Source organism: Chinchilla lanigera, unplaced genomic scaffold (assembly GCF_000276665.1).
Source record: "Chinchilla lanigera isolate Chin_1 unplaced genomic scaffold, ChiLan1.0 scaffold00014, whole genome shotgun sequence".
Classification (NCBI taxonomy): domain Eukaryota; kingdom Metazoa; phylum Chordata; class Mammalia; order Rodentia; family Chinchillidae; genus Chinchilla; species Chinchilla lanigera.
The window spans coordinates 16881295-16907185 of record NW_004955415.1 but is presented as its reverse complement, the minus strand read 5'-3'; the positions used below and the strand labels follow the sequence as shown (position 1 = coordinate 16907185).

At 39.5% G+C, this 25891-nt stretch overlaps 1 long non-coding RNA gene across 1 annotated transcript; it reads left to right on the top strand.

The window, feature by feature from the left end:
- The first annotated feature begins 20602 nt into the window (after window positions 1-20602).
- Window positions 20603-25056, top strand: LOC102018720. The gene is made up of 3 exons (XR_260301.1): window positions 20603-20686; window positions 22393-22489; window positions 24973-25056. It is a non-coding gene; the product is annotated as an uncharacterized LOC102018720 (long non-coding RNA).
- The last annotated feature ends 835 nt before the right edge of the window (window positions 25057-25891 follow it).

Below are 25891 nucleotides of genomic sequence, written 5' to 3'. Positions count from 1 at the left end.
CCTGGGAGATATCTATAATGCACGTATAGCAAAAGAGATAAGGGCAGACCCTACCTTGTGCCTCTCTGGATGATTCTAGAGAGTGCATTGGAGGATACATCTCAATAAAGAGCCTGACGCACTGGCATGAACCACTCAACCATTTGCCACTTCACCACTGAGTGACTTTCCCACAGGAACCTTTGCTATGCATCTTTCCAGAGTTTGGAGCTCACGTCCTAGCTGCAGACCTCCAGCATTTCCTGCATGCACAGTCCAGTCTATGTCTGCACCACAGTGGTTCCTGCCAACTCACTCTCTGCTATCCAAGGACCTCTCACAAGCTCGCTACTCTGTTCCCTTCCAAGAGTTTCATTCCAGGAAGAGATATAAAGGACAGCTGTGGCCATACTGAAAGAGGAAACTGTGATCTGTTGTCTAGAGAATCAGCAGCCATGGAAAAAAAGGATGGCTTTGCTGACTGTTGTTAGCCTAGAATCCCTGTTACTGCAACAATCACAGCAGATTGAGCTGTGCTGTGCTAACAAAGAACTCCAAGTACCAGGGAACTGAAATAAGGAAGCTTCCTATCTGAAGGAGTCATGCACTTGTAAAATTGTAATGATTTCTCATCTATTAGACTTCTCCTGCATCCACAGTCTTGGGTCTTGGCTTATGCAGATAACTCCTTTTAGCAAATGGGACATTAGAAAGATGGAGGGGAGACATAAAATGTCCCCAAGTTCATGTCCTTTGGAATTCTTAGCACATCATAGGAAGAAACCCAATCACCAGCTGGAGGCTGAGAATCCACAGAGGGCAGAGAAAATCTACCCTGATGAAAGCCCAAAGAGATGAACCAGCCTGCCAACCACTGTAGATCTGAATGAAGTCATCACAGGTCAGTATCTGAGGGATCCACTTGCTAACTGACCACAGGCCAGGGGAGGACCAGCAGAGATCTGCAAACTTGGCTCAGACAAAAAGAATCATAAATAAGCCAGGTGTGGTGCCACACATCTATAATCCCAGAACTCCAGGAGGCTGAGGCAGGAGGGTCACCAGTTCCAGCCTAACCTGGGCAACTTAGCAAGATGCTGTTTCAAAATAAAATTTGAGGGGGCTGGGGATTTAGCTCAGCGGCAAAGCGCCTGCCTGGCAAGCGCAAGGTCGTGAGTTCGGTTCCCGGTACCGGAGAAAAACCAAAAAAATAAAATAAAATAAAATTTGAAAATAAAGCTGGGGATGTAAGCAAGTGTGAAAGTCTGAAGTTCAATCCCCAATGCCACATCCACCCAAAGTAATCAGACACCCACAAACATGTGAGCTACATAAAATGGTTTCCATTTTAAGCCAGTAACTTTTAGGTTGGCTTGTTATACAGTAAAACTTAACTATTTTTTTAAATTAACTTTAAAAATCTCAATATTCACTTGAGGACATAATCACTCATTTTATATTGCTACCAACTCTTTCATGTCTACTCTTAGCTAATGACTTTTCAAGGTCCTTAATGAAACAGACTGAATCATATACATTTTAAAAAGTATTCCCTAATTGCACAGTGCACCATGAACTGAATGGGGTGTGGGAATTCAAACTTTCTTCAACTGAGTTAAATAATGTTTTCCATAGTTCCTTGGCCAAGTGTGAAATATACATTAGGAAAACTATTACATTGATATTAAAATACCGAGAGCATCTAAAAGTATTCTCCCCATCATAATTTTATCCCAGTGGCATTTGTTCTCATTAATTACAACACCCTCCCAGGTAATGGAAATGCCATCACAACTTCTAAAGGAATTCCCGCTTAACTACATTGACTACCACTCCTTCGAAGCTTGCTAAAGCTTGTGTCAATCAAAAAGGGGAAGGGCAACATGAACACAACAAAGCAACATGAAAATTCTATTAAATCCATCGGGTACCAAGTGCTAGAAATCTTCAGTAAAGGTGAACATATGTTTTATACACACATACACATTTTGGACTTCTTTTCCAACCTCCTTGTGAAGTGTTCAGGGTAGAGTAGACATTTTCCATGTTATTTTGTATGTGTCTCACGGGAACTTCAGAGGTGAAATAGAGGGAGTAGGTGGAAACTCTTTTTCTGAAATCCTTTAGAATTTCAAGCTGCAAAAAGAGTGAATGATGGCATCCTTACATATTGGCATTCTCATGAAAATACAAGTTTACCACTTTCTAAGAATAGTGACACTAGAAGCAAAAAATAGCACTATTCTTTTAAAGAAGAAGCAAAATTATTATCTAAATATTCAAGAAATAACAATCTGATAGATAACTTCCATTTTTATACAAATGATTATACAAGAAGTCACAGAGTCACATAGTCCTTCAAGATTAAGAACCGTCCAAAATATCCCCTTCATCAATATTCCCTTTATTAAAATCATTAAGTATTTATAACAGCATAAAATATTTATTATACATTTAATACATTCAGACCTTTATTCTAAGGATTCTATGGTGTATTTAAAATGAACACATATAGGAACACCCTAGTAAGATAGATACTATTTTTTTTTTCTCTTTATATATGAAGAAATTGAGGATCTAAGGAGGCAAACAGTTGGCCCAAAGTCACTCAATTGGTAAATGATGGGGCTTTGAGTTATTGTTGGGAATCTGATTCGTGCATTAAATCCACTACACAATTCAGAAACCAAGGTGGGGATCCACAGAAAACATTCAGCATACCAGGCCTCTGCATTCTGAGAATATAAACCAGCACTTTCCAATATGGTAGCCAGCAGCCACATGTGCTATTAAAACTTTGAGGTATGAGATTTGCTATGAATGTATAACACCAGATTTCAAAAGACATACAATCAAAAATGTCATAATACTCCTCACTATAATTCTTATACAGATTATATACTAAAATGATTTTTTGAAATAGTGGGTTAGATCAAAATATATACTGGAGTTCATTTCTTCTACTTCTTTTGACTTTGTTTTAAATTTAGGTACTAGCAAAATGAAAATTTTATATTCAGTTCACATTGCATTTCTACATGACTGCTTTGTTTTTTCTTTTGTTTGTTAGTTTTTTTCCGGTACCAGGAATTGAACTCATGACCTTGCGCTTCCCAGGCAGGCGCTGTGCCACTGAGCTAAATCCCCAGGCCCTACATGACTGCTTTGATTTAGATGGAGAGTAGGAAAGTAGAGGGGTGGTCAGACATGTAATTGTTACCTTCAATGCTGGATTATATTTGTGCTAATTTAGCATAAGATAAAATAAAGATAGTTTCTGGACTTAAGAAATTCTGAGCATTTTCTTCTCCAGAAAGGACCGTATTTACAGTGCTTACCTGTACATAAATTTGAGGCAATATTAAAAGCATAAAAGTCACTAGAGCAATATTTTACTTGTATTCTTTGTCCCTTTTTTCTCTCTATTGTCTCTCTCTATTTCTCTTTCTCTATTTCTCTATTTTTTCTCTCTATTTCTTTCTTTCTATTTCCTTCTATTTCTCTGTCTCTGTCTCTCTGTCTCTCTCTCTCATTGCCTTTCTCCCCCACCCCCCATGTAAATATACTGAAAAATATTTAACACTTGACTCGAGAAAATCTGATTTATGGAGTCTTTCCATTTCCACGGCGTAAGTACTAGCACCATGACAGATGTTTGACTACCAACATGATGTCACTGAAGGTTGAACTGGGACAAGATATGAGCCCACACCACGGTGTATTGTTTCCACTACACAGGTGTTGCTCCAATCTGAGCATGTGCCTGAAAACGCATGGCTTGGAAACTTAATCCCCAATGCAGTATTGTTGGGAAATGGCCTGATACAAGCTGGTTAGGACCAAAGCTGTTGTGAAAGGGCCTTACAGGAGTGGGTTCCCACACCGTGCTTTACTGCCACAGTAGCGCACTGAATCTGTGTCACTTCTGGCTTTTGTATTCTCCTGCCATGGGAAGCTACAGAATTCATCTTGTTCCCTTCTACCTTCTACTATATGAGGACCCAGCAAGAAGGCTGACACCAGACACTGACACTTGATCTTGGGCTCCTCATTCTCCAGAACTGTAAGAAAATAAATTTTCATTCTTCATAAATTATACAGCCTCAGGTGTTCTGTTACAACAGCACAGACTGAACCAAGACAAATACAATACATGTAAATAACCTCGAAAACATATGTAAAGTACAATGAAGTGAGATTATTAGGAAAGAGTGAGTTCTGTATATTTATTTAGTCCCTTTGTTTTTAATAGAAGTGTAAGTTTGTATAATTCAATTTTTATTAACAACTATGTCTAACAACTGACCTGCTAAAAGAAAACAGAAAACCTAAACATTAACAATTGACACGCCAGCCCATCACCACGGTGTCATTTTCTTGGACATCAGATAGAAAGGAAAGAAAGCTTCTTTTAAGACTTAAGGGGAAAATGGCAAAAAATCCTTACCTCCAGTTACCTAACAACCCCAAGTTTTAGCCTTGGGTAATGGTATCTTAGCTGATTCTAGGGCCACTCACCTTGTTCTCACAGTAGCCGTCTCAGAGAGACACAACAGAATCCTCCTCAAGAGCCCTCCAAGGAGGAGAATCCTGGCCTCCCTCTGCAATACTCAGGAAGTCCCTTCTCACAACTAACCTCAATCCCTTTTGCTGCAATCCCCTCTACTCTGCCCTTTGGTGGTGGTGGAAACAGCTGGTTACCATCCCCTGCATTATAACTCTTCATGTAAGGAAATGAAACACCCCAAACCAGCTTCCAAATCTGTTCAGCTGTAAAAACAGGCTCTTCTTGAGCAAAAACAAACAATAAATTAAATGGAATTGGGAGTTGAGAAGTGCTGCATATTTCACTCCAGGGAAACACCTCGGGCCAGGTTATACCCTCGTCAGCACTCAGTGATCAAAGGCACATTTTCCCTGGAAACAAACTCAAGGAGTGAAACAGATGGGATTATTAATCAAGTTGCTGTTAGTATTTTGGGCCATCTTACAGAACATCTTTAAGCAGGAGGCCGCCTGGGCTTTATCTTGTAATAAGAATGTAAGATCTTGGCAAAATGCATGTTGTCTTGTGTGCTGACGTCTTCTTGTTATGTCCAAGGTATTTTTTTAAGAAAAAGAATGCAATAAATCAGAGGAACTGCAGAAGCCACATCTTAGGTGGTACAAATAGGCTAGTGGAAGTTAAATGCCAACTAATATTCAGAGGTATACCACCCATGTTTCAGTGCTAAGCTTCTTATCTCTCTGTGCCAGGTCCCACAAAAGAATGGATGGCCTTTCTGTACTTGGATCTCCAAACTAGACATTGTTGGGATTGTGTCCTATAATCAAAGTTCAGTTCTCCTTTCATCCAAGGAGCCTGAGAAATTCTATGATCCAGACCCACCACTACACTGAGAATGACCCCTCTGTGGGCTCTCTGATTGGCCTGCCATTTCATGAGAAAAGGGTTCGAATGTGTTCAAAGGAGGTAAGGTGCAAAAAACTTTTCTCTAGGGCCACACAATATAAAGCCTACTCAGGCATCATTCATATCTACCTCTAAAGAGCTAGTGTCCCCAATAATTCCTGCTGACAGTCAAATTCATACCTTTTGTAAGCTAGAGCAGAAGTTGTGAAATGAAAGCCAACAGGCTAAACCCAACCTGGATGGATGTGTTGAATGATTTTCATGGTATGTTTCGATAATTACTCTTTGAAGGAGTTGAACATCATGTTAACATTGGGAAAATTTAACTTGTAAAGCTACATTTCTATCTTTTCCAGGGGATTCTGTCATATGGTGCCATATTCCAACATGACAAGTGTCACACAGATGAGTGAGACTACTCCCTCTAGATAGCATGTTCCTCCTGACCCTGGCAACCCCCACTGCTCCATGGTTGGAAATTATCCGTTGCAATTTATCATGACATCTACTCTGTTCTGTCTGTTTCCAGGCTTCTGTGAGTGTTGGGTTTTCTTAAATGCTACTTAACCTGGCATATTTTAAGAACTGAGAGGCAATGCTATGCCCCACAGGAAGGGGTAATATGAACAAGAGACTGATTTTGAGACTAACGAGATTATATAAGGCAGAAAAGAGATGTCTAGAACCAGTACTAGCACTTGAATGTTGGCTTTCCTATCATGCACCAGATCATAAGTTGGAAAAGCTCCCTTGACAGCAAAGATTTGGGAACTCTGATTGATTTGTAAATAAATAAACAAATAAATAAATAAACCTGATACTTTTCAGTGGTCTTCCTCTATGAATACAAAGATGGTCTTTAGCAGTTTCTTTTCTTCTAATATTTATTTTCCAATATTATTATAATATGTTACAGAAAATCTAGAATGCCAAAAATAGAGGAGAACATTTTCCTCTCATTGTAGGCTCAGTGTCCCTGCTTCTGAAGTAACTGCATTATCTGTTTCTCGGAAATCATTGCAGAAATTGTCTAGGTGTCTATACATGTTCACCTCCATTGTTATACACAAATATTTATACTGATGTTGGTCATTTCTCCATTTCTGCCTTGGATGATATGCATCCATTATTCTTTGCTCATTCTAGCTTATAATATTAGAACATATATTTTATTACTTTCTTTTGAAATTGAATTGTTTTTATTAAAATTGTGTATATTTATAGTAAATAATTGAAGCAATTAAAAAATTAAAATTACCTAGAATCACTTTCATCCAGAAGTAAAGGTTACATTTGAAATTTTTTTCTCAGATATGTAAAAGTATATATATAGTATATATAAGTATATATATTTTATATATATAAATACATATACTTATAAAATATATATAATTATATATTATATATATATACAGTTCATCATGCATATATGCTTATACACAGATGGAGGATGGTTAGATGAAAGGATGGATGAGCAGAATAAGGACAGATGCCTGACAGATTGATAAATTAATCAATACTTATATGCATGGAAATCACGTCATAATATTTTGAAATCAAAGTTTTAACTGTGATTTTGCTTGAATTTAAGGGTAAAAAAGAAGTTAAAGAACAATTTCAGAAAAAGAATGCTTCTCCATAAAATGGATAAGATCCCAAGATTCTCTCTAAAGAACAATGTGAAAAACAGCTATTAGATAATATCTATTCACTCTTCCTGATGAAAAATGTGGAACTAGCATTCCTTGTTTTATTATGTATATTATTTTTTATATTTTAGTTTTATGGCACTTACATTCTGTTCTGTAACAGTAACTTCAATGGTTTAGTTTTTATGACTATAGTTAAATAACACCAATGTTTACCATCAACAACATTTTGCAATGGCTGTTCCATTTTAGAGTTTTTTATATTGGTTCTTTAACCCACTGATTGAATTAAATATTCCAGTATTAAGTTTGTTTGATTGATTGCTTTCAAGAAGAGCTCTTGGATGTTTTACTATTTGAATTTATGCCTGATGGTTGACTGGTTGGAGCTATAATTCTCAGCTCACATTTTTCCTCCAAATGCTGTGCACAGTATTCCACTGTCTTCCAGTACTAGCCCTTTTCTCTGCAGATTTTTGAGAAAATTGTGACTTCTTCCCAATGAATGATTGCTTTTCTTGTCTAGAAATCCTTGATTATCTTTCCATAACATTTGTGTTTCTTCAACTTCACTAGGATTTATATTGGTGTTGGTTATTATTCCATTTCTGCCTTGGACAATATGTACCCTTCGGACTTGGAGAATCAAGTCTTATGGGAAACTTTTAGGAAAATAAAGGCATAGCAAGGTTAAGTAGCTTGCTCAAGGTCACACAGCTAATAAATGGCGGGGTCTGGATTTTAACCCGGCTGTCTGATTCCAGAGCCCATGTCCCCTTCATGTAGTACAGTTTGTCCTAACGGGAAAGTTAGTTGCCCTCGCTCTAAACCAGTTAGTCAGATGGCTAATGGTGATTTACTCCAAAAATGTCTGCATTTGGCAGGTGCTGGGTAATTTAGACAGCGTCCTGTCATTCGGAACTCACTGTCTAAGAAATGATGAAAAAGCAGATTGCACTGGGGTGCTGCATTCTTTGGGAGCAAGAGAAAGGACACGGAGGGAGAAGATCAAAAGACAAAGCAAATAGATCAAAAAAGAACAGATCGCTAATCAGGACCCAGCGTAGACACATGGAAGCAGGGCTTGTTCCCTCCTATTATTACACCCGCCAAGAACAGCAGAACAGAGCTGGCTTCGTCTCCCGACAACTGCATCTGTCCATCTGTCTGTCCGTCTGTCTGCCCTGACTGCAACTTCCCCTGATGGTGCCTGGCTTCTCCAGGTCCTGGGTGCAGCACAATGCCGCCAAGATCATACAGTGCATAGGGGCCTGGCAAAGCAGTCCTCTGGAAAATCAGTGGAAGTGTCAGTTTCACAGGGTGACTGAGCACCGCTGGCAAAGGTTTGTACCTAGTTCTCCCCAGACCTAACTGATTGGATACCCTGAAACCTCTACCTTCGCAATCACTCATTGGGGTTGATGTTCTCTCTCCAGATGGCCATTTATTACCAGGAAAGGGGAAACTTTCCAGCCTTCAACCTACTAGAACACAGTAGTCTCACAGAGTTGGAAGAGGGCTTTTGAGAACAGTAAATCCGCCCCCTCATTTTAGAGGTCAGACAGCGGGTGCTTGATCTTTAGATTAGTGAACTGTGAAATTAAAAATCAATGGACACAGAGGCATGACACAGAGAGCCCTGGGAAAAGCTGAGCATGAGTAGAGGAGTAAGTAAAGTGGGACGATGGGTGCTCTGTGTGCTCTGCCAGGGCCCCTACCCCTGCACTCCCCAGCTGCTGCAAAGTGGCAGCTGCTCATGGCTCACCTTCTCCTACCCCCAACCCACCTTCTCCAGAGAATTGCTTTGAGCTGCCAGGAGCCACACTGGTAGGCCTCCCTACCTAGGGCAGCCCATATGTAATGAGTGGCTGAGTCAGAAACAGCTTCTTTACACGAAGGCGTGGCTATTTCAGTGGTATTGTGCATGATCCTAAGTTCCCAGTGGGATCAGGCTGATGCTAGATTGCACAGGACACATCCTTGGTTAATTCTAATCCATTACTCCTTGCCCCCTCCTGCTTCAGTCCCTCTCTCTCTGTCCCTCTGTCTGTCTCTGTCTCTGTCTCTCTGTCTCTCTCTGTCTCTCTGTCTCTGTCTGTCTGTCTGTCTCTCTCTCTCTCCTTCCTTCTTTAACACACCACAGACTCTGCTGTTTAGAGGAACCAATCTTAGACAAGCAGGGGAAGGAAGACAATAAATCCTTGGCCTACTTAACACTTAACCTGAAAGACCCTCTAGAATAACCATGGATAATCCCATTCTCCAACAATTCAGTTAGAGCAACACATATAGTCTAAAATCCATCCCTTACCACACAAGAATGAGGGCTCTGTGTTTAGGTACTACAACGGTTCTACACATCTGTCTGGGGACACAGTGAGCGTTCCCTAAGTTTCCTAAGAAAATAAGTTTGGTGGTGCCTCCAAGGTGAGGCATCCAGAGTTGAACCAGGGCTGGACACAACTGATCTGCCACACTGCCCTTTTCCAGTTTAGAGTAAGATGATTATTTGTCTTCTGCTTTATTAATCAGTGCTGTAGATGGAAATTCTTCTACACATTAAAATGAAGCTCAGAAACTGAAATATGCAGTGACAATAAGTTTTTATTTAGAAGCAAAACATAATAGGGCCATGTTTGAAAACTGTAGACTGGAATTTCTCTAAGTCAGAGTGGCCATGTCAAAGCTGAGGACATGGCGCATACTGCCAACTGATTACATTAGTTTAAACCTTTCCACTCTTCCCCAGAGCCTCTTCCTACAATTAACCCTTCTATTCTTCCTTTCTCATCCTTGGTAATCTCTCAGTCATGCTCCTTCACCCAGAGCAACTCCAAGGAGTCCCATATCCTTTGAAACCAGCTCAGTAGAGTAAGGCAAGAAGTACAATCTGTCCTTAAAAACAGTAGCTAAAGGAAATCAATGATCCAATAAACATCAATTAGTACTCCCTACCACCCCAAGATTTGCAACTTTCCCCTTTAATATGTTGTTCCATTTGTAGAGACTTCCTTTCCTCAAAAGGGCGCTTTCTTGGAACACTCTGAATGACATTCTTAACTCATTATACATTGTTGAAAATTCATCTAAAATTTTACTGGACAGTGATTCCAACATGATATTGAAGACCACCATTGATCAAAGAGGAGACTATGACACCTCCCCTCTTTATTTTTGGATATTAAGAATGAACCATATTAAAATATAAGATTTACAACTTTAGAGCCACCACCTGGAAGCTAATCTATAATCAAGCAGCAGTGTTCTATTATTAGAGGCCAGGTTGCATAGCCACTGCAAAAACTACCTGAACCTTAGCACCTGAAAACAACAAAGAATAATTCGTGCTTGGGCTCCATCTCTGCTGTAGGTCAGCTGAGGACCCACAATAACAGGAGTTGAATCTATAAGGAACTTAATTCATCCTTACGGGTAGAGAACAAATTAATTAGCCAGTTCAGATAATTAATTGGTCAGTTCAGAAGTGATATGTAATTTTTAATCACAGCTCGTTGCCAGAACAGGTCTCCAGGTAAGTCAGGGTCATTAGTGGCAACCATATATCTGTGTTCCATTGTTTGGATTAACCTCAATCTATCCACTTAGAAAATGCCCCATTGGGGAGTTTTAGCCCATTAACAAATATTGACTAAATTCCCACCCAGAACTACACTAAGTACAAAATGAGACACAAAATAAGCATAAAAACATTTAACTTGTCTTCTAGAAGCTTTCAGCATAAATAAGAGATGATGGTTCAAGAAACAATAAAAATACACACTAATACAGGTAGGATAAAATTATATGGCAAACCATGATAGCCAAATCAAACATATCACATTGTTCCTGTTTCTCTATCTATACATGGAAAAAAAGACCTGCTATATCAGCACCATCCAATAAAAATAAAATTAAAGCCATGTCTGTAATTTTTACTTCCCTTGTAGCCACTTTATAAAAAGAAAAAGGACTGTTAAAATCAAATTTAACAATTCTTTTTATCTAACCAATATATCAAAATATAATTTCAACACATAATCAACATAAAATTACGAATAAGATATTTCACATGCCTTTCCTTATGCTAAGTCTTTAAAATGTGTGTGTATTTTAGTTACAAGCACATCTCACTTGAAACCTCAAGCGTGGATATAGCTTAGTGGCTACAGAACTGGACAAAGCAGTTGTCTGATTCAGAACACCAGGAACAGGATAGAATACCAGAATTAATGTGCTTGATGCTAACCTGCATGGCAATTCTTTTTTAACTTCTGGTGCATGTATACAGCTATTTCTGAATGTTTGAAATGATGCTTTTTCTTAGAAATCTATGTTCATGTAGCTTACAACTCTACAAACTGGTACATAGTTCCCTGAACTTCATATTGGGAAGGAAACTTGAATCCATCCAAAGTTGAGGAATTCAAGCAACAAACCAAAATACATATCTTGCAGGGGATGCAGGTTGGGGAAGGGGTTCAGAAGAGGGTGGGAGCGATGAGGATGTGCCTCATAAAAGGCTGCTTGTTGAGACTTGTGGGAGAGCAGCCCTCTTCCTAAAGGGTTAAACAAAAAGCAGGGCCACTGTATTTCAGCAGACTAATTACCAAGAGTGACTTTGACCTTTTCCGTTTCTGCAGATTTATGATAGAACATTTTCCTTTGACATGGCACAGGGCTCTTTGAATCCAGGTCTAGTGTAATCAGGTGTGTTGCGTGTGGAACCCTCTCTCTGCATAAAGGCCTGTCTGTGTTCTCAGTCATGGCTGGGAAGGGCCACGGGCTAGAAGACAGCACAAGGCTGCTGTCTGTCCTCTTCACAGGCGTCACCCTTCTGAGAACTACACTTACCTACAGGCGCTCACCTCCCTGAGAACCCATGTATCTATGGAGCTGAGGAAGCACAAAAGTAAAACATTTTCACAAAGGAAACTTTTGCTGATGGTGAGAGCTGTGTGGTCTGAGCTTTGAATGTCCTACTAGAAGCCAATTAATCTACTAAAGCTCTTACTCAATGGGCTGAGCCAGTGGGAAAGTTTGAAATCTCCCCTTAGAGCCAAAGGGTTCCTTGGTGAAATGAAGCTTTTCAGGTGGTTTTTCTCTGGGCTCCAAATGTACCAATTTCACATTACATGTCCCATCTCTTCAGAACCATCATTTACACTTCAGTTTTGATTAATTCTGGACAGGTGTACTAAGTCAGTGATGCTGGCTATTGATTGGTTCAGTTATAGATTTGGGTTTCCTCCTCAATATGAAGCTCAGGGAACTATGAACCACTTTGTAGAGTTGTAAGCTACATGTATATAGATTTCTAAGAAAAAGCATCATTTTAAACATCCAAAAAAAGCTGTATGCATGCACCAGAAGTTAAAAAAAAAAATTGCCATGCAGGTTAGCATCAAGCACATTAATTCTGGTATTCTATTCTGTTACTGGTGTTCTGAATCAGACAACTGCTTTGTCCAATTCTGTAGCCACTAAGCTATATGCATGCTTGAAGTTTCAAGTGAGATGTGCTTGTAACTAATGAAGTACAAGCTATCTTTATAAATCCAAGGTGGGTTTGCTAACTAACTCCAGTCATCTTATGATGTGCGCCAACCCTAACAAAGGAAGGAAATGTGGCAAAGAGCAGGTTATATGGCCCACTCGCAGAATCACAACTCAAAAGGTAGATGCTATTTTTGAATGGGTCCTGTGTGTATATTCATAACTACAAGGCAGCCTTATTGAACTTCAAGTTCGCCCTGCACCTGCCACTGCAACTTTCTTCCAAAATTGCCTCTTTCTGATAGAGCCAGATCTTACTTTCCCCTAGTGTGTCTACAAATCATTGATCAGTCTTGCTCCCTTATAAGGGAACCACATTTTTAAAGATAAATTCAGAGTAATTATGATAATAACCTCACTTACATAGAGTGAGTCAGATGATAAATTGAGCTCCCAAAAGTTGGACTGATGGACACATCAGTGAACTTGACTCTCTTTAATTTTTTTTTCTCTGAAATTCTGGGATGAACTTAGACCATTAAATCTATCTGACTTTTTTGTTAATTATTCATGGATGAAGGGTTTTCAAACTTGATGACAGAACAGGAAAAACTTACTTTTTCTACTTTTACTTTCAACATATTTAAGCTTCTGGAAAGATAAATGGAAGCAATGTTACTCTGCTACTAGTTCCATTTGTCAGATCAACTTTTAAAAAGCTATTGAAGAGATATTCTTAATCCAAATACGAGCAGGACAAGGATGCCCACATCTCTCCTGGGGAGAAGCAAAGCTTATGTCTATTTATAATAACGACAACTGACAGCAAAATCTTTCAAATGTGCTTTCCCTCCCCTTGTCAGTCTTGGAATGGAGTTGGAGGCGCATGCAGCCCTGATAACATTGCTGTATTGTTCCTGTAGGTCCTAACCTCAGCGGGTTACATCGGTATCTTCTGTCTGAAGAAGTTGCTTTCTTTTCATCAAACACATTCCAGAAGTCAGCGGTAAAAGCACTGTCGGGGGAGAGCAGATTGATCCATTAGCTCTCACCCAGTTCCTTGGCTGAACCCTGGCTTCGCATTCCAAGTTTAGAGATTTGGTGAGTTATCACACAGGAAACAAGCTCTGGAAGGCATTGTGTCTTTGGAGGTTCTTGCCAAAGCCCCTTCTTGTAGCCTATGTATCCTGGTGAGGGTGCAAGACCCCTTTTCCTAACAACAGCTGTCTAGACTTCTTTTTTTCTTTTTATTTTCTTTTTTGGTTTTTTTTTTTTTCCGGTACTGGGAATCGAACTCACAACCTCGCGCTTGCCAGGTAGGCGCTGTGCCACTGAGCTAAATCCCCGGCCCCCATAGACTTCTCAAACTTACAGTGCTTCAATTATTGGGGGAGGGTTCTAGCTAAAATGCATATTGTGATCAAGTAGTGCTAAAGCTTGAGAGTTTGCATTTCTGTGCTTCTAGCAAACTCCCAGCAATGGCCACGCCATGTCGATGAGTTGTATATCCAGCAGCAAAAAGCAAAAAGCACACTGAGAATCAGACAGAAGTCAAGGTGATTGCACTGCTACCCATCTGAGTCTTGGCTTCAAAAGTTATCAAACAATGTATCATACATTCTTGCTGAATGACAGTGGGTTGGGTGCAGTGGGAATGAGTCCATCAGAAACTCCCAAATGTGTGGTTACTCAAACACCTACCGCACCATTCCTTTTACCCGCATGGACCCAACCATAACAAGGGAATCAGGCCAAAAAAAAAAAAAAGGTGTGTGTCACTAAGGCAAGAAGACTGACAAGCAAAAGTAACTTTCAGACTAGCCGCACTCTAATTCAAAATTTAATGAGGAATAATGATTATTTCCTCAGCGCTAAGCTTTGCTTCAGGGTGACTTTTAAGCTCAGAGGCATTATAAGCCACTTTGAGGGGACACCTAACTAGGGTGTGGCCTCTTAAGGCACAGTTCCATGTGACTAAAATGAAGATCAAGGGTGAGATCCAAAACCCAAGTGAGTTCTGCCTTAACAGATCTGGACTTGTGGCACTACAGCTCACCATAGTTCAAGTTTTACTTCAGCTGAAGAGCCAGAGGTAATATTTTGAACTTAGTGTTAGTTTTCTCCAAGTACAGTAATCTGTTTACCTTAAACCCTTTAAATTTACTGATAAATATTTTAAGCCACACAGGCCTGTCACTCCAATTTTCCAGCATGCCAGCCATGTCATCTTGGACACCACACATCTCCCATGGATGTCATTCTCTCTTCTGTAAGATTGGAAGAATGAAAACCTCCCCCACAGTACTGCCATCAATCTTAAATAAGCTCATCTGTAGACCAAATATGTATAGAGTAACTAAATCAATAAATGCACTTAACTTCCTAAATGATGCAAAAGTACAATATCTTTCTCTCCAAGGCAGCTTGAAACTCTACTAGGAATACAGCAAGCATTAGAAATGCTGAAGGATATCCTCTGGTGGCTTATTTGATGACTGGGAAATATTTCAGAAGACAGACGACCATAATTTAAAGTATCTTGACATCAACAAATATTTCCTTAGCATTTAGCTGTAAGAGCTCTGAATTCTCTGTCTGTTCAGAAGTTTCTAATAGAAAAATAATATGGTGCCCTGGGAGTCTGTGAATCCACACACACATCAGAAAGACCAGGTGCTGTCAGCTTTCCACACATAGGGAGATGTGCACACTACGCACTTCTTTGTGAGGCGAGGAAGGATGATGACTTGATCCCCATCACCCCTCCCTCCATGTGTCTCTGGTTATAGTTGGAAGAGACTCAGAAAGAACATTAGTTCTGACCAGGAGTGGAACTGGCACTAGGATGGGCCACTGCCCCGCTGTCCACAGGACACCGTCAATATTCTTCTGCCTGCATTCCTAAGCAGCTGCAGTACACATCTACCTGGATCAGTTGTTTCCAAACTTAGATGACTTTCTTACAATTACAGAATTGCACCAGAGTCTATAGTAAGTATTTGTCTAATACAATTCCCCCAAATTCAGACAAGTCCTAAATTTTTTTTTTTTTCTGTCCACTTCTTATTCTGGCTCAACCATCAGTGCCTCCCTCATGGACATGCTTCACCCCACCACTCTGCACCCACTGCTACAGCAAGGCTCCATTTCCCCTCTGCTTGCTCCAGACTTCACACACCTTAATGTGAGGGTGTACCTGCTTCCCTAAGAAAAAGGCCACTAAGACAATTTGGGAGTAAACATCTTAAATGATGACAGTTTTGCCTTTCTCCCACTTAACCCGTCTCCCAACCTCTACTCATCCTGTTCTCCAATTTGCAGCCAGAATATTTCCAAGAAGTAATGCTGATTGTGTCAGTCTCCTACTTGAAACTTTTCACTGGCACCCTCCTGCGCCTGGGATAAGTCTGAATGGCACACAAAGCTGTTTGTGAGCTGGCTTCTGCTTATCTCTCCAGCCTTGTCTCTCACGCTCTATTCTTTTTCCTTTCTTTCCTGGCACCAGTTCTCCACTGGTGAGGCTGATGTTCTTGGCGTTGCCCTCACACACAGAAGGCTTCTGCCTGACATAGTCTTATTGTCCTGTCCGTCTCCCCAGTGCAAGTGCGCTTCATGGTTCATTCTGGCTCATCATTTAGACGTCTACTTGGAAATGGCTTCCTAGGGTCAGCACCTATCGTATCCCAAATGTGCCCAGGGCTCGTAATTTAGTTGCTGATATCCCTTCCTTCTAAACTGCTAAGGACTGTGCCTTAGTCACTGTTGTATCCCCACCTAGAATGCTGAATGTCACATAATAAGAGTGCTGCATGCCACATTCTGTAAACATTTGGTGAATGAATGAATGACCTACTGTATACTAGAACAATGGTTCTCAAACATATAGTCCATAGATTAGCAGCATTGTTTTCACCTAGAGATTTCCTAGAAATTCATCTTCTCAGGCCTCCCTGCAACCCTGTCAATCAGAAATGTTGGGTGTGGGGCTTAACAATCTTTATTTGACTAGGTCCACCAAGTGACTGAAGCACACAAACAGTGGAGAACCACTCTCTTAAAGCAGTTATACTCAGGTTGAGCTGCACATTGCAGTCACCTGCAGCATTTTTTAAAAGTTTTGCCCCTCACCATAAAGTTCTTATTGCATTAGGATAGTGTGGACTCTGGGATACTTTTTTAAAGCTCTCCAAATAATTCCTACATGCAACTGGGGTTGAAATTGGTTGTTGCAGTGGTTTAGTACCACCGTGCTGATGTCTAACATCTCTCCCAGGACAATGGAGCCAGGGCTCAGTATCAGATCCACCCTAACAACCAAAACCTCATTATTCAAGGGGATGGTACCTGTAACAACTGAGTTTGCCTCCCTTAGTAAATTATTGCAAATACAGAATCTCAAGCTCTACCCAGACTTCCTGCATCAGAATATGTATTTGAACAAGATCCCTAGGTGATTTATATGCACATTAAAGTTTAAGAGGCACTAGAGAGAGAGAGACAGGCAGAGGGAGAGAGAGAGAATATTGAGCATGATTTAACAAAGCAGTAAAGTCATATTTTCTAGGTGTTTAGTTCAGATACACAGCAGCATGGTCCAAAATATTTTGCCATAGCCTTCAATAAAACATTTCACCAGTGCCCAAAATGTAACCTCAAGGTCATATGGCTTCATGGGTTCCTAGTATAGAATAGGCTGCACGGCTGTTGACTTGACTTGGAGTTAACTGTTGGAAAGAAAAGGTCATTACTACAGAAGAGCATTGAAGAACCTGGGCCATCCAGGAAGATCTACAATTCAACATAATGTTTTATGGGTGCTTCTAGTCCAATCACATTTACTGAATGCTTACTATATTCTAGGCATCATGCTAAGTACTCAACACATGTTAAAATCTTTAATCTTCCCAATAAATTCCGCAAAGCATGTGCTGCTGTTACTCCCAGCACAGAAATAAGAATGGAAGTGAAGTCAGACACAGTTCAGGAGTTAGATCCAGAACTGAAATCTAAATCCATTTATCCCTGGAACCTGCTCATTAACCACAACACTAAGTCCAACAAACTACTCTAAGGAAAAGGCACAAAGGCCCCAAACAATTGCTTTTTAAACATTAGCTTCAAAGTCCCTGACTATTCCTCCAACAATTGGAAGAGCCAAAATTAAATAGGATGGTTGTCGTGCCAACCCACAGAAGTCAAATATAACTAGGCAGCAAACTAGAGTAAACATTTAGGAATCCCTTGCATGTGGCACACGACTCCACCCACCCTTCTTGGCACAAGCCTAGACGTTGATTATATGAATCCCGCTGGCACTTCATGTCCTCATGCGAGTCATTCAGTGTCCTCCTCGGTGCTGAACATGAACATGACCAGACTTATTGGAGTAATTTGGCATGCTTTGGTGGTGACTCAATGATGCAGACAAGGGCTCTGGCTTGTGCACTCCCCTCCCCTCTCCCTTTTTGTTCAAACACCTGGTAGAAATGGAGAGAGAAGAGATGTTTAGCGTGACAGTCAGGGCTGCAAGTCACCTTTCTGCAAACAGGGATTTCCTGAAGCTGTGTGTAAACAACTGGCCTGGAGCTGTCAACTATAGCTAAGTCACAGGCTCTGGGAATTACATCTCATCTCAACTGTTTGTGCGATAAGGCAGGGGAGGGAGGAGAATGCATCCAGCTGCCTCTGTTTGGAGCTGAATTTATGCCCCATATTTGCCAGGCAATCAGTTGGGCTCATCTTTCCCAGCATTCCATTCCACTGACTACCCCCCCAACACCACCAATACAATGAGGTTTTTGCATGTTAACCCAACTTGTAGGCAAGGGAGTTTCCCGTGAAAATTCCCTGAGCACTGGTCCAGCTAGGAGCTGTGAACATTTATATGGTCCTTCTTTTGGCTGGGTCAGAAATACCCATTGCCAGCCAACCTCTGACAAAAGATTGGCAGGGCTTCGCTCATGGCACCTTCACTGATGTACGTGGATGGAGTAATTCAGACATTTTGTATTAGACTTCACAGCCCTGCAGCATAATCTTCATTAAGAATCTGCTATTACTAGTGTCTCTAATTCACACCACAGCTTTCATTAAGTATGTATTATTATCAACATCTCTAATTCATATCACAACTTTCTTTGGAATAACCCAAAGGATTGCCCATAAACTCATCAACGCTGTTACTGAAAGAAAACTGGAGATAATCTTGTCTCAGTCCTTTCTTTTGTTTTGTTTTTATTGTTGTGATTTTGTTTGTTTGTTTTGTTTTGTTTCTTTCCAGTACCGGGAATCGAACTCATGACCTCGTGCTTGCCAGGCAGGCGCTGTGTCACTGAGCTAAATCTCTAGCCCCTAAGTCCTTTCTTTCACTGATGAAGAAATTGGATTCCAGATAACTTGACAGCTTGCCCAACTTGTGCAATAAATGGCAGAGCCAAGCACAAGGTCCGGGTTTTTGATTACCATGCCAGGGGCCAGCCGTACTACTGGAGTAGACAAATAGGTTTTGGCTGTTGAGAATCCTGGAGAGATTATGCAAAGATACAGACCTCCTGGTCATACTTTAACAAGTGCTGATTTAGTGGAAATCTAGAACAGAACACAGAATCTGTATTTTAATGGGCATCTTGCTGTAAAGTCAGGAATAAGATTGACTATGCAAAGTAAATTTCAGCATCAGACATTTCTTAAGTATATGGACAAAAATCTTGAAACATGCTTAAGGTAGCTATAGTAGGCTTTTGAACAACCAGGTCTTTTAACTGGTGGTACAAGGAATGCTTGGTAAATGTTGACTTTCCTGAAAGTGAACTTTTTTCCCTTTCTTTCAGAACATCCATGTGGTCAAAACAGGCTTACAAGCTCAGAAAAAGTAAAAAGACCAGATGTAAAGTCCCTTGAGTTATCCAACAATATATGTGGATTCCAACAGAAATCTTGTGTGTATACTTTCTTCCTCCTCTGAGCTAATGTATGGGAGTGAGCCTAGAGATTATGACACAAATACAGAACTAATAATAGAAGACATCTCTCAAAGGCAGGTGAATGAGTATTTTTGAGGCTGGCAACTTTTCTCTTATTCTCCCTTTGTGTTTCCCCTCCCTTTGTACATTAGCTGGTAAAGACTGTAGGGAGCATTTATCATAATTTTATTTATTTATTGAGAGATCATAGCTCCATCTTTAAAGTTGGCCCACTGGTCAGTGGGGGGTGAGCTAAGTAAAGGAGACCACCATCATTCATTATTAAAAAGATTAGAATTTCAGTTACTTTTCAAAATCTGAATATAGCTCTCCTGATGGTTTGTCATAAATATAAAAATTTTAGTCACTTTTTCTACATGTTTTAAATGACTTAAGGAGAATTGGATTCTTCAGAACAGAGGTATCATCCTTAAAAACAATTTGACAATTAATCCAGTGGCATATCAAAGGAACGTGTCTTAGGAAAACTGTGAGGTGTATAAACCCTGTCTTTGGAGGACTCCAAATTCTCATTTCTGTACAAGGAGCATCTCTGATCCATCTCTTTGGCCTCTAAGCATTCTTTTTTTTTTCAAGAAAGGAACAGAAACTTATTAACACCAAGGTATTAATGCCTGATGACATATTGGAAGGTGATGACACTTCCCATGGCTTTGAGCTATGGCACACTTAAGAATGAGTGGTTCCACCAAAACATGCTCACTAAATAGTCATTCTTTATAAATAATGTTCTATGATTGAATGTTGCATTCTATTTCCAACTTCCCTTTGCGTTCATCCACGCTAGGGATGTATCACTGTTTATTAACATCGTAGGCAGGAGTTAAACCCCAATCTATCTCCCCCCCTCAGCCCCTCTTTTTTTTTTCCCTCAGGGAGATATGAGGATCCCACTCTTCCTGTATTGCTCCAAGACTAGAGCTTGGGATTTAAGCTGTTCCAATCAGCACCATTCCTTCCATGGCAACAGTGGTTGGTTCAAAGTTAGTCCTGTGATCAGGCCAGGCCAATGAGAGTGAAGGACAAAGCTTTGCTGAAGAGGAAGAAGACTGTGGAATATTACAGCAAAATGCTTTCTGTTTTGTGCTGGACAGGGCTTGTCCCTTTGAGAGCTGCTGGAAACCACAGGGTGACTATTGGAAGAGTGCAAAACATTGGAATATATAGAGGTAGGAATTTTAACCTTTTAAAAATTCTTTTTCTCAGCCTACCTGTATTATCATATCTAAAATCTCTGTCTCTCTCTCTCTCTTTCTCTCTCTCTCTGTTTCTCTTTCTCTCTCTCTCTATACATATATATACACAAATATATATCTCCCCTTACTGTCTGATACTATACATAGTATACTATACTAATTATACTGTACTATATTATACTATACTGTTTGGTAATAAATTGTAAAAACAATGGCCCTTTACCTTAAAATATTTCATCATGAATATCCTTAGCACATCATCTTATTCCCTTATATAATCACAATGGAATGAATAAAAGCAAAAAGTTTAACAATAACATAATACTATTCTCTAAATCCATAGCTCATAATCTAATTTTGCCAATTGTCCAAATAATGTATTTTATAGATACTTTATTTTCCTTCTCCAGATCCCAATCTATAAGTACAGCATTTCATTGGCATCTCCTTTTATACTCCTTTAATCTGAAATATGTTTTTGCTTGCTGTTTTTGTCTTCTATGTTTGACATCTCCTAAGAATCCAGGTTAATTTTTTATTAGTGTCTCTCAATAAGATTTGAAGGAGAGATTATTTTAAGTATTCATATACTTAATGGAATCTCAGTGCATCTATGTGTATTACATGGAAGATATACAATATTCATCCTGCATACTTTCTAGCAGAATATATGGCTTGTGAAAGGAGGCATATATGTAAAGTATTACTGAAGTATTATATCAAGAGGAGGAAGAATAACAAATTTGCAATTTTTGAAGTGATGCAGTTTCACAACCTGTTCTTTACTTTCTTCCTAACCACCAACAAACTAAAAATGAGCAGAAATTATGTAATTCTTGTATTAGGGTGAATAGGACACATATTTATATGCCAATAATAGGGAACCAGCTATTTTTCACTATGTTCTCCAATGAAAGGAATGGAATCAAAATATTAGAAGCAGGATTTTCAACTAAGAGTTCATATCAGCAAAAACTATGAAATGCTGGCAACCACATAATATCTGAATGCTGAAGTGGGAAGAGCTGCAGACAAGGAGCCCAGAGCCAGGATCCTACTCACTCTCTGAGTGATGGCTGGCTAGATGCCCACTCTCTGGAGTACAGTTTCTTTATCTATAAAAGGAGAGGTTGGATCAGATTCTCTCCAGTGTCCCTTCCAGCTCAGTGCATCTATGAAAGGTTCATATCTACATCAGTCAGAATCTGATCAAATGCCAGACTAGGCAGCAGTTCAGAGAAAGAGGCTACCCATATGTGTCACAATAATGGGAGGTTTGGCAAGAGACCTGCAGGTGGAGGGGACTCACAAGGAACTATGAGGAGTCTGGCAAGCAGAGGGAGAAAAAGGGTCTGCTCCAGTGGAGAGCAGCCCAAGAGACTGCACCCTCAGAAATGAGCATGCATAGAGGTATGAAATGGGAATCTGAGCAGATCAACAGTGTAGGTGCGGCACAGTCGGCCTCTTTCTTGTGGCCACTTTTAGCTACTGTGGAAACTCTCACTGCTGTACTGTGTGATGATGACTATGCATAAACAGGAATACATGGACACTGTATCACTATTCATGTGCAGTGCTTCATAAGAAATATTTTAAGCTGTTTTGCACCAATATCCACATGGAAACTTCATCTATCGATAGAAACATTTTCTCCCACTTAATTAGCTCTCTTTTCACAGATCTTAAAGCTTCCTCTGTCTGGACAACTCTGGTTCCTGCTATTGATTGGGATTCTCAGCTGTGGAGATGATGCATTTTGCTGAAAACTGATTCTAGGTACATGAGTTCACTTGATCTTTGTTAGTTCTTCAGTTTTGACTTCTTCAATCTTATATATGGTATAACTGAAGTCATTAAGAATCTACCCACTTGCTTAAGACTAGGATATGAGACTGAAATTCTACTTTTATCCTCTCCGTGGACTTATGCATAATATTTTCATTGATCCTTGTAAGTAATGCTTTACTCTGTGAAGAGAGTGGATGGGGCTTGAGAACTGGGGAAAAATCTCAAGGACCCCATCCCATGCAGATCTGTTCAGCACAAATCTGATCACTCATATCAACTTCAATGAGATACTCTGAGCATGATTTATGGACAAAAGAAAAGTGATAATCAAAAATATGAATTAGCCAATTAGAAGCTAAACAATACTATTGAAATGATTTTTGAAAACTATTTACTGGTAACTTGAAATATTTTTGCATAGGACCAGGGATATAGCTCAGTGGCACAAGCACCTGCCTGGCAAACGCAAGGCCTTGAGTTCAATTCTCGGTACCAAAAAAAAAAAAAAAAGAAATACTTTTGCATGTATTAGGGCATATTTGGGGCCAGAAAGGTTATCTTAATGTATTTTGGCAATAAATGATCAATTCTATTTTACACACAAATCATGAATTATGTCTATAAACAGGTAACATAAAGTACAAAGAAGGGAAATTGCTTAAAGGAGAGAGGTGATAGACTCCTGAGGAAGTTTTTAAATAGGTACAGTATTACTTCTCAGTGGCAGTGGTTGTAGACACTTACATACATGGAGTGCGTGTGTGGGGGTATTTTTGTGATGAGGGTGTGGGGGATGGAGGATGCTGAACTTTTAAACAATGATTTATGTCCTTTGGAGTAGTATTTTACACACCTCTAGACTTAGTGGAAGAAGATGGTAAATCTCAATATATATACTGGAGTAGAGTTGTAAATTCTTATTGATGGCTGTTAACTTTATTCTTATAAATAGAACCTCCTTCCTTCTTTCCTCCCTTCCTTTCCTCCTTCCTTGTTTCCTCTTTCCTTCCTTCCTTTCTTCCTTCCTGCTACCCTCCCTGTCTCCCTTCTATTTCATTGCGTAAGGTGGGAAATTTTTTTCAGTGTGAAATAAAAGTGACCAGAAACTGTTTTGCACTAATACACAAAAATAAGGAGATCGTTAGGAACTATGAGGAGTTAGAATCTTATAGAGACATTAGAACCTTATAGAGACACAAGACCAAATACTATGTAGAAAACAGGATTCAAAATCTTTATTTTTAATTAAGCTAGGAAGAGAATCATCTTCTCTATGTAGTATTCTCTTAGAATCTGAACATGTGAAACTCCTACATCTTTGTCTTCAAAATAAAGTTGGCTTTCAAAATATGCATTATTCAGTTTTTTTAAAGTTAATTTCTATATGCTAGAAACAAATAGGACTTTTTAAAACCCATTCCAAATCAAATGCCTGTAAATGAAGTCTTATTTCTTCATTTACTTTTATATAAAAAAAACTGTTGGCAAAATCTGTATGAGATTCCTGTGGCTGCAGTAACAAGCTGCCAACAGCTTAGTGGATTAGGATGAATTTATTTTTGCAGAACAGATTTCCTAAAGGCAAGGCATCAGAAGGACTGGGTACATTTTAAGGCCATAGCGAGGGAATCCATTTCCTCCATTCTCTTAGCTAAGAATTTTATTTTTGTTTGTTTGTTTGTTTTGTTTTTTGTTTTTTGTTTTTCTCCGGTACCGGGAACCGAACTCACGACATTGTGCTTGCCAGGCAGGCGCTTTTGCCGCTGAGCTAAATCCCCAGCCCCTAGCTACGAATTTTAAACATCTCATTGAATGCCTATGACAGCCCAGGGAGACTGGTCTCCTGAGTCTCACACCTACCAAGAAGTAGAGCCGGAATTTGAACCAAGCCAAGATCAGGGAATCTGTGCTTTGAACCTCACACTGCAATTCTTTTTCATCACAAAATATCATCAACTTATAAACTGTAGAATACTATATATATATTGCAACTTTAGGATTTAATTGATATGATATTTTCAAAAGTGAAGGAGATATTTTAAAGCTTGATGTGGTTGCTTTAAAGATCTAAATGAAAAAAATGTCTAAGGAGCATGAAATATAGCACTTATGCTCTCTAATGCTTGGCTACTATTACCTAATAAATCATTTCTTCCATATCATTCTTGATATGGAAGCAAATTGTACAGAGACCTTATTGACAGCAATTAGAGAAGTAACAAAGAGCTCTAATATAAAATATTGCATTCTTTAAGTGGACAGATGAATAATTAAATGTGGAAATGCAAATGAGGCTCATTTATTCTATTCATACAATTTGATATTACTAGTGTTTAATGAAGTAGCGCACTTCCATTTTTCTTTGTGGTATTAGGGATGGAACCCAGGTCTCACACGTGCTAGGAAAGTGCTCTGCCATTGAGCTCCATCTGCATCCTCACTCTCTCAACTAATTTGTTTTCTTTAAACAGGCCAGCGTTTCTTTGATTCTTGTCCCCCAAAGAATGGCAACATTAAATAGTATTGGTTGAATTGTTGTATAAGCTGAATTTGCAGGTAATACTATTCTTCACTGTACTGAAGTCTTATTGCCCTCTGGATTGCCAAACAACTCTGACAAGGATATTTAGATGTTACAATAAGAACAGCTCCTGTAATGTCTTTGTTACTAAACAGGGAAGCATTCAACATTTTAGTTAAGTAGATACACTCACACACACACACGCACACACACACACACTGAGTAGATGCACACATGTGCGTGTGCACAGTTATGCATTGCTTAAAGACAGAGACATCCTGAGAAATGCATAGTTAGGTGATTGATCAAATGGCATAGAGTTTGAATACACACCATACACACACCTAGCTCAGCAACCTACTGCCTGCCTAGGTTGCATGGTGCAACCTAGTGTTCCTAGTTTCCAAAGCTATACAATATGTCATTGTACTGAACACTATAGGCAACTGTAACAGCATGGTAAAGATTTGTATATCTAAATGCATCTAGACATAGAGATGATACAGTAAAATTACTAGGCAATAGGATTCGTTTCAGTTCCAATATAATCTCAGGACACCACTGTTGCATATGTGGTACATTATTAAAATAAAAGTTGTGCTCCACGTGGCTGTGTATGGTTCTTTGTAAGGAAACAGTGGCTATGTTTGGCTAAATCTTCTCATAACTTTCTAAGTCATCCTTTCATTTCTTTGCTCTTGGCATCCTCTCCCTTCTGAGCAAACAAACCAACACCAAGCATCTCCTGTTATTCACTGATTCAGTACAGCAAGACCCCTGCCTCACGCTTGGTGCTGAAGATGGATAAGATGTGATCTCTATTCCAATCAAATAACAAACAAGGAAAAAGCTGGTTTGGAAAACAAAGT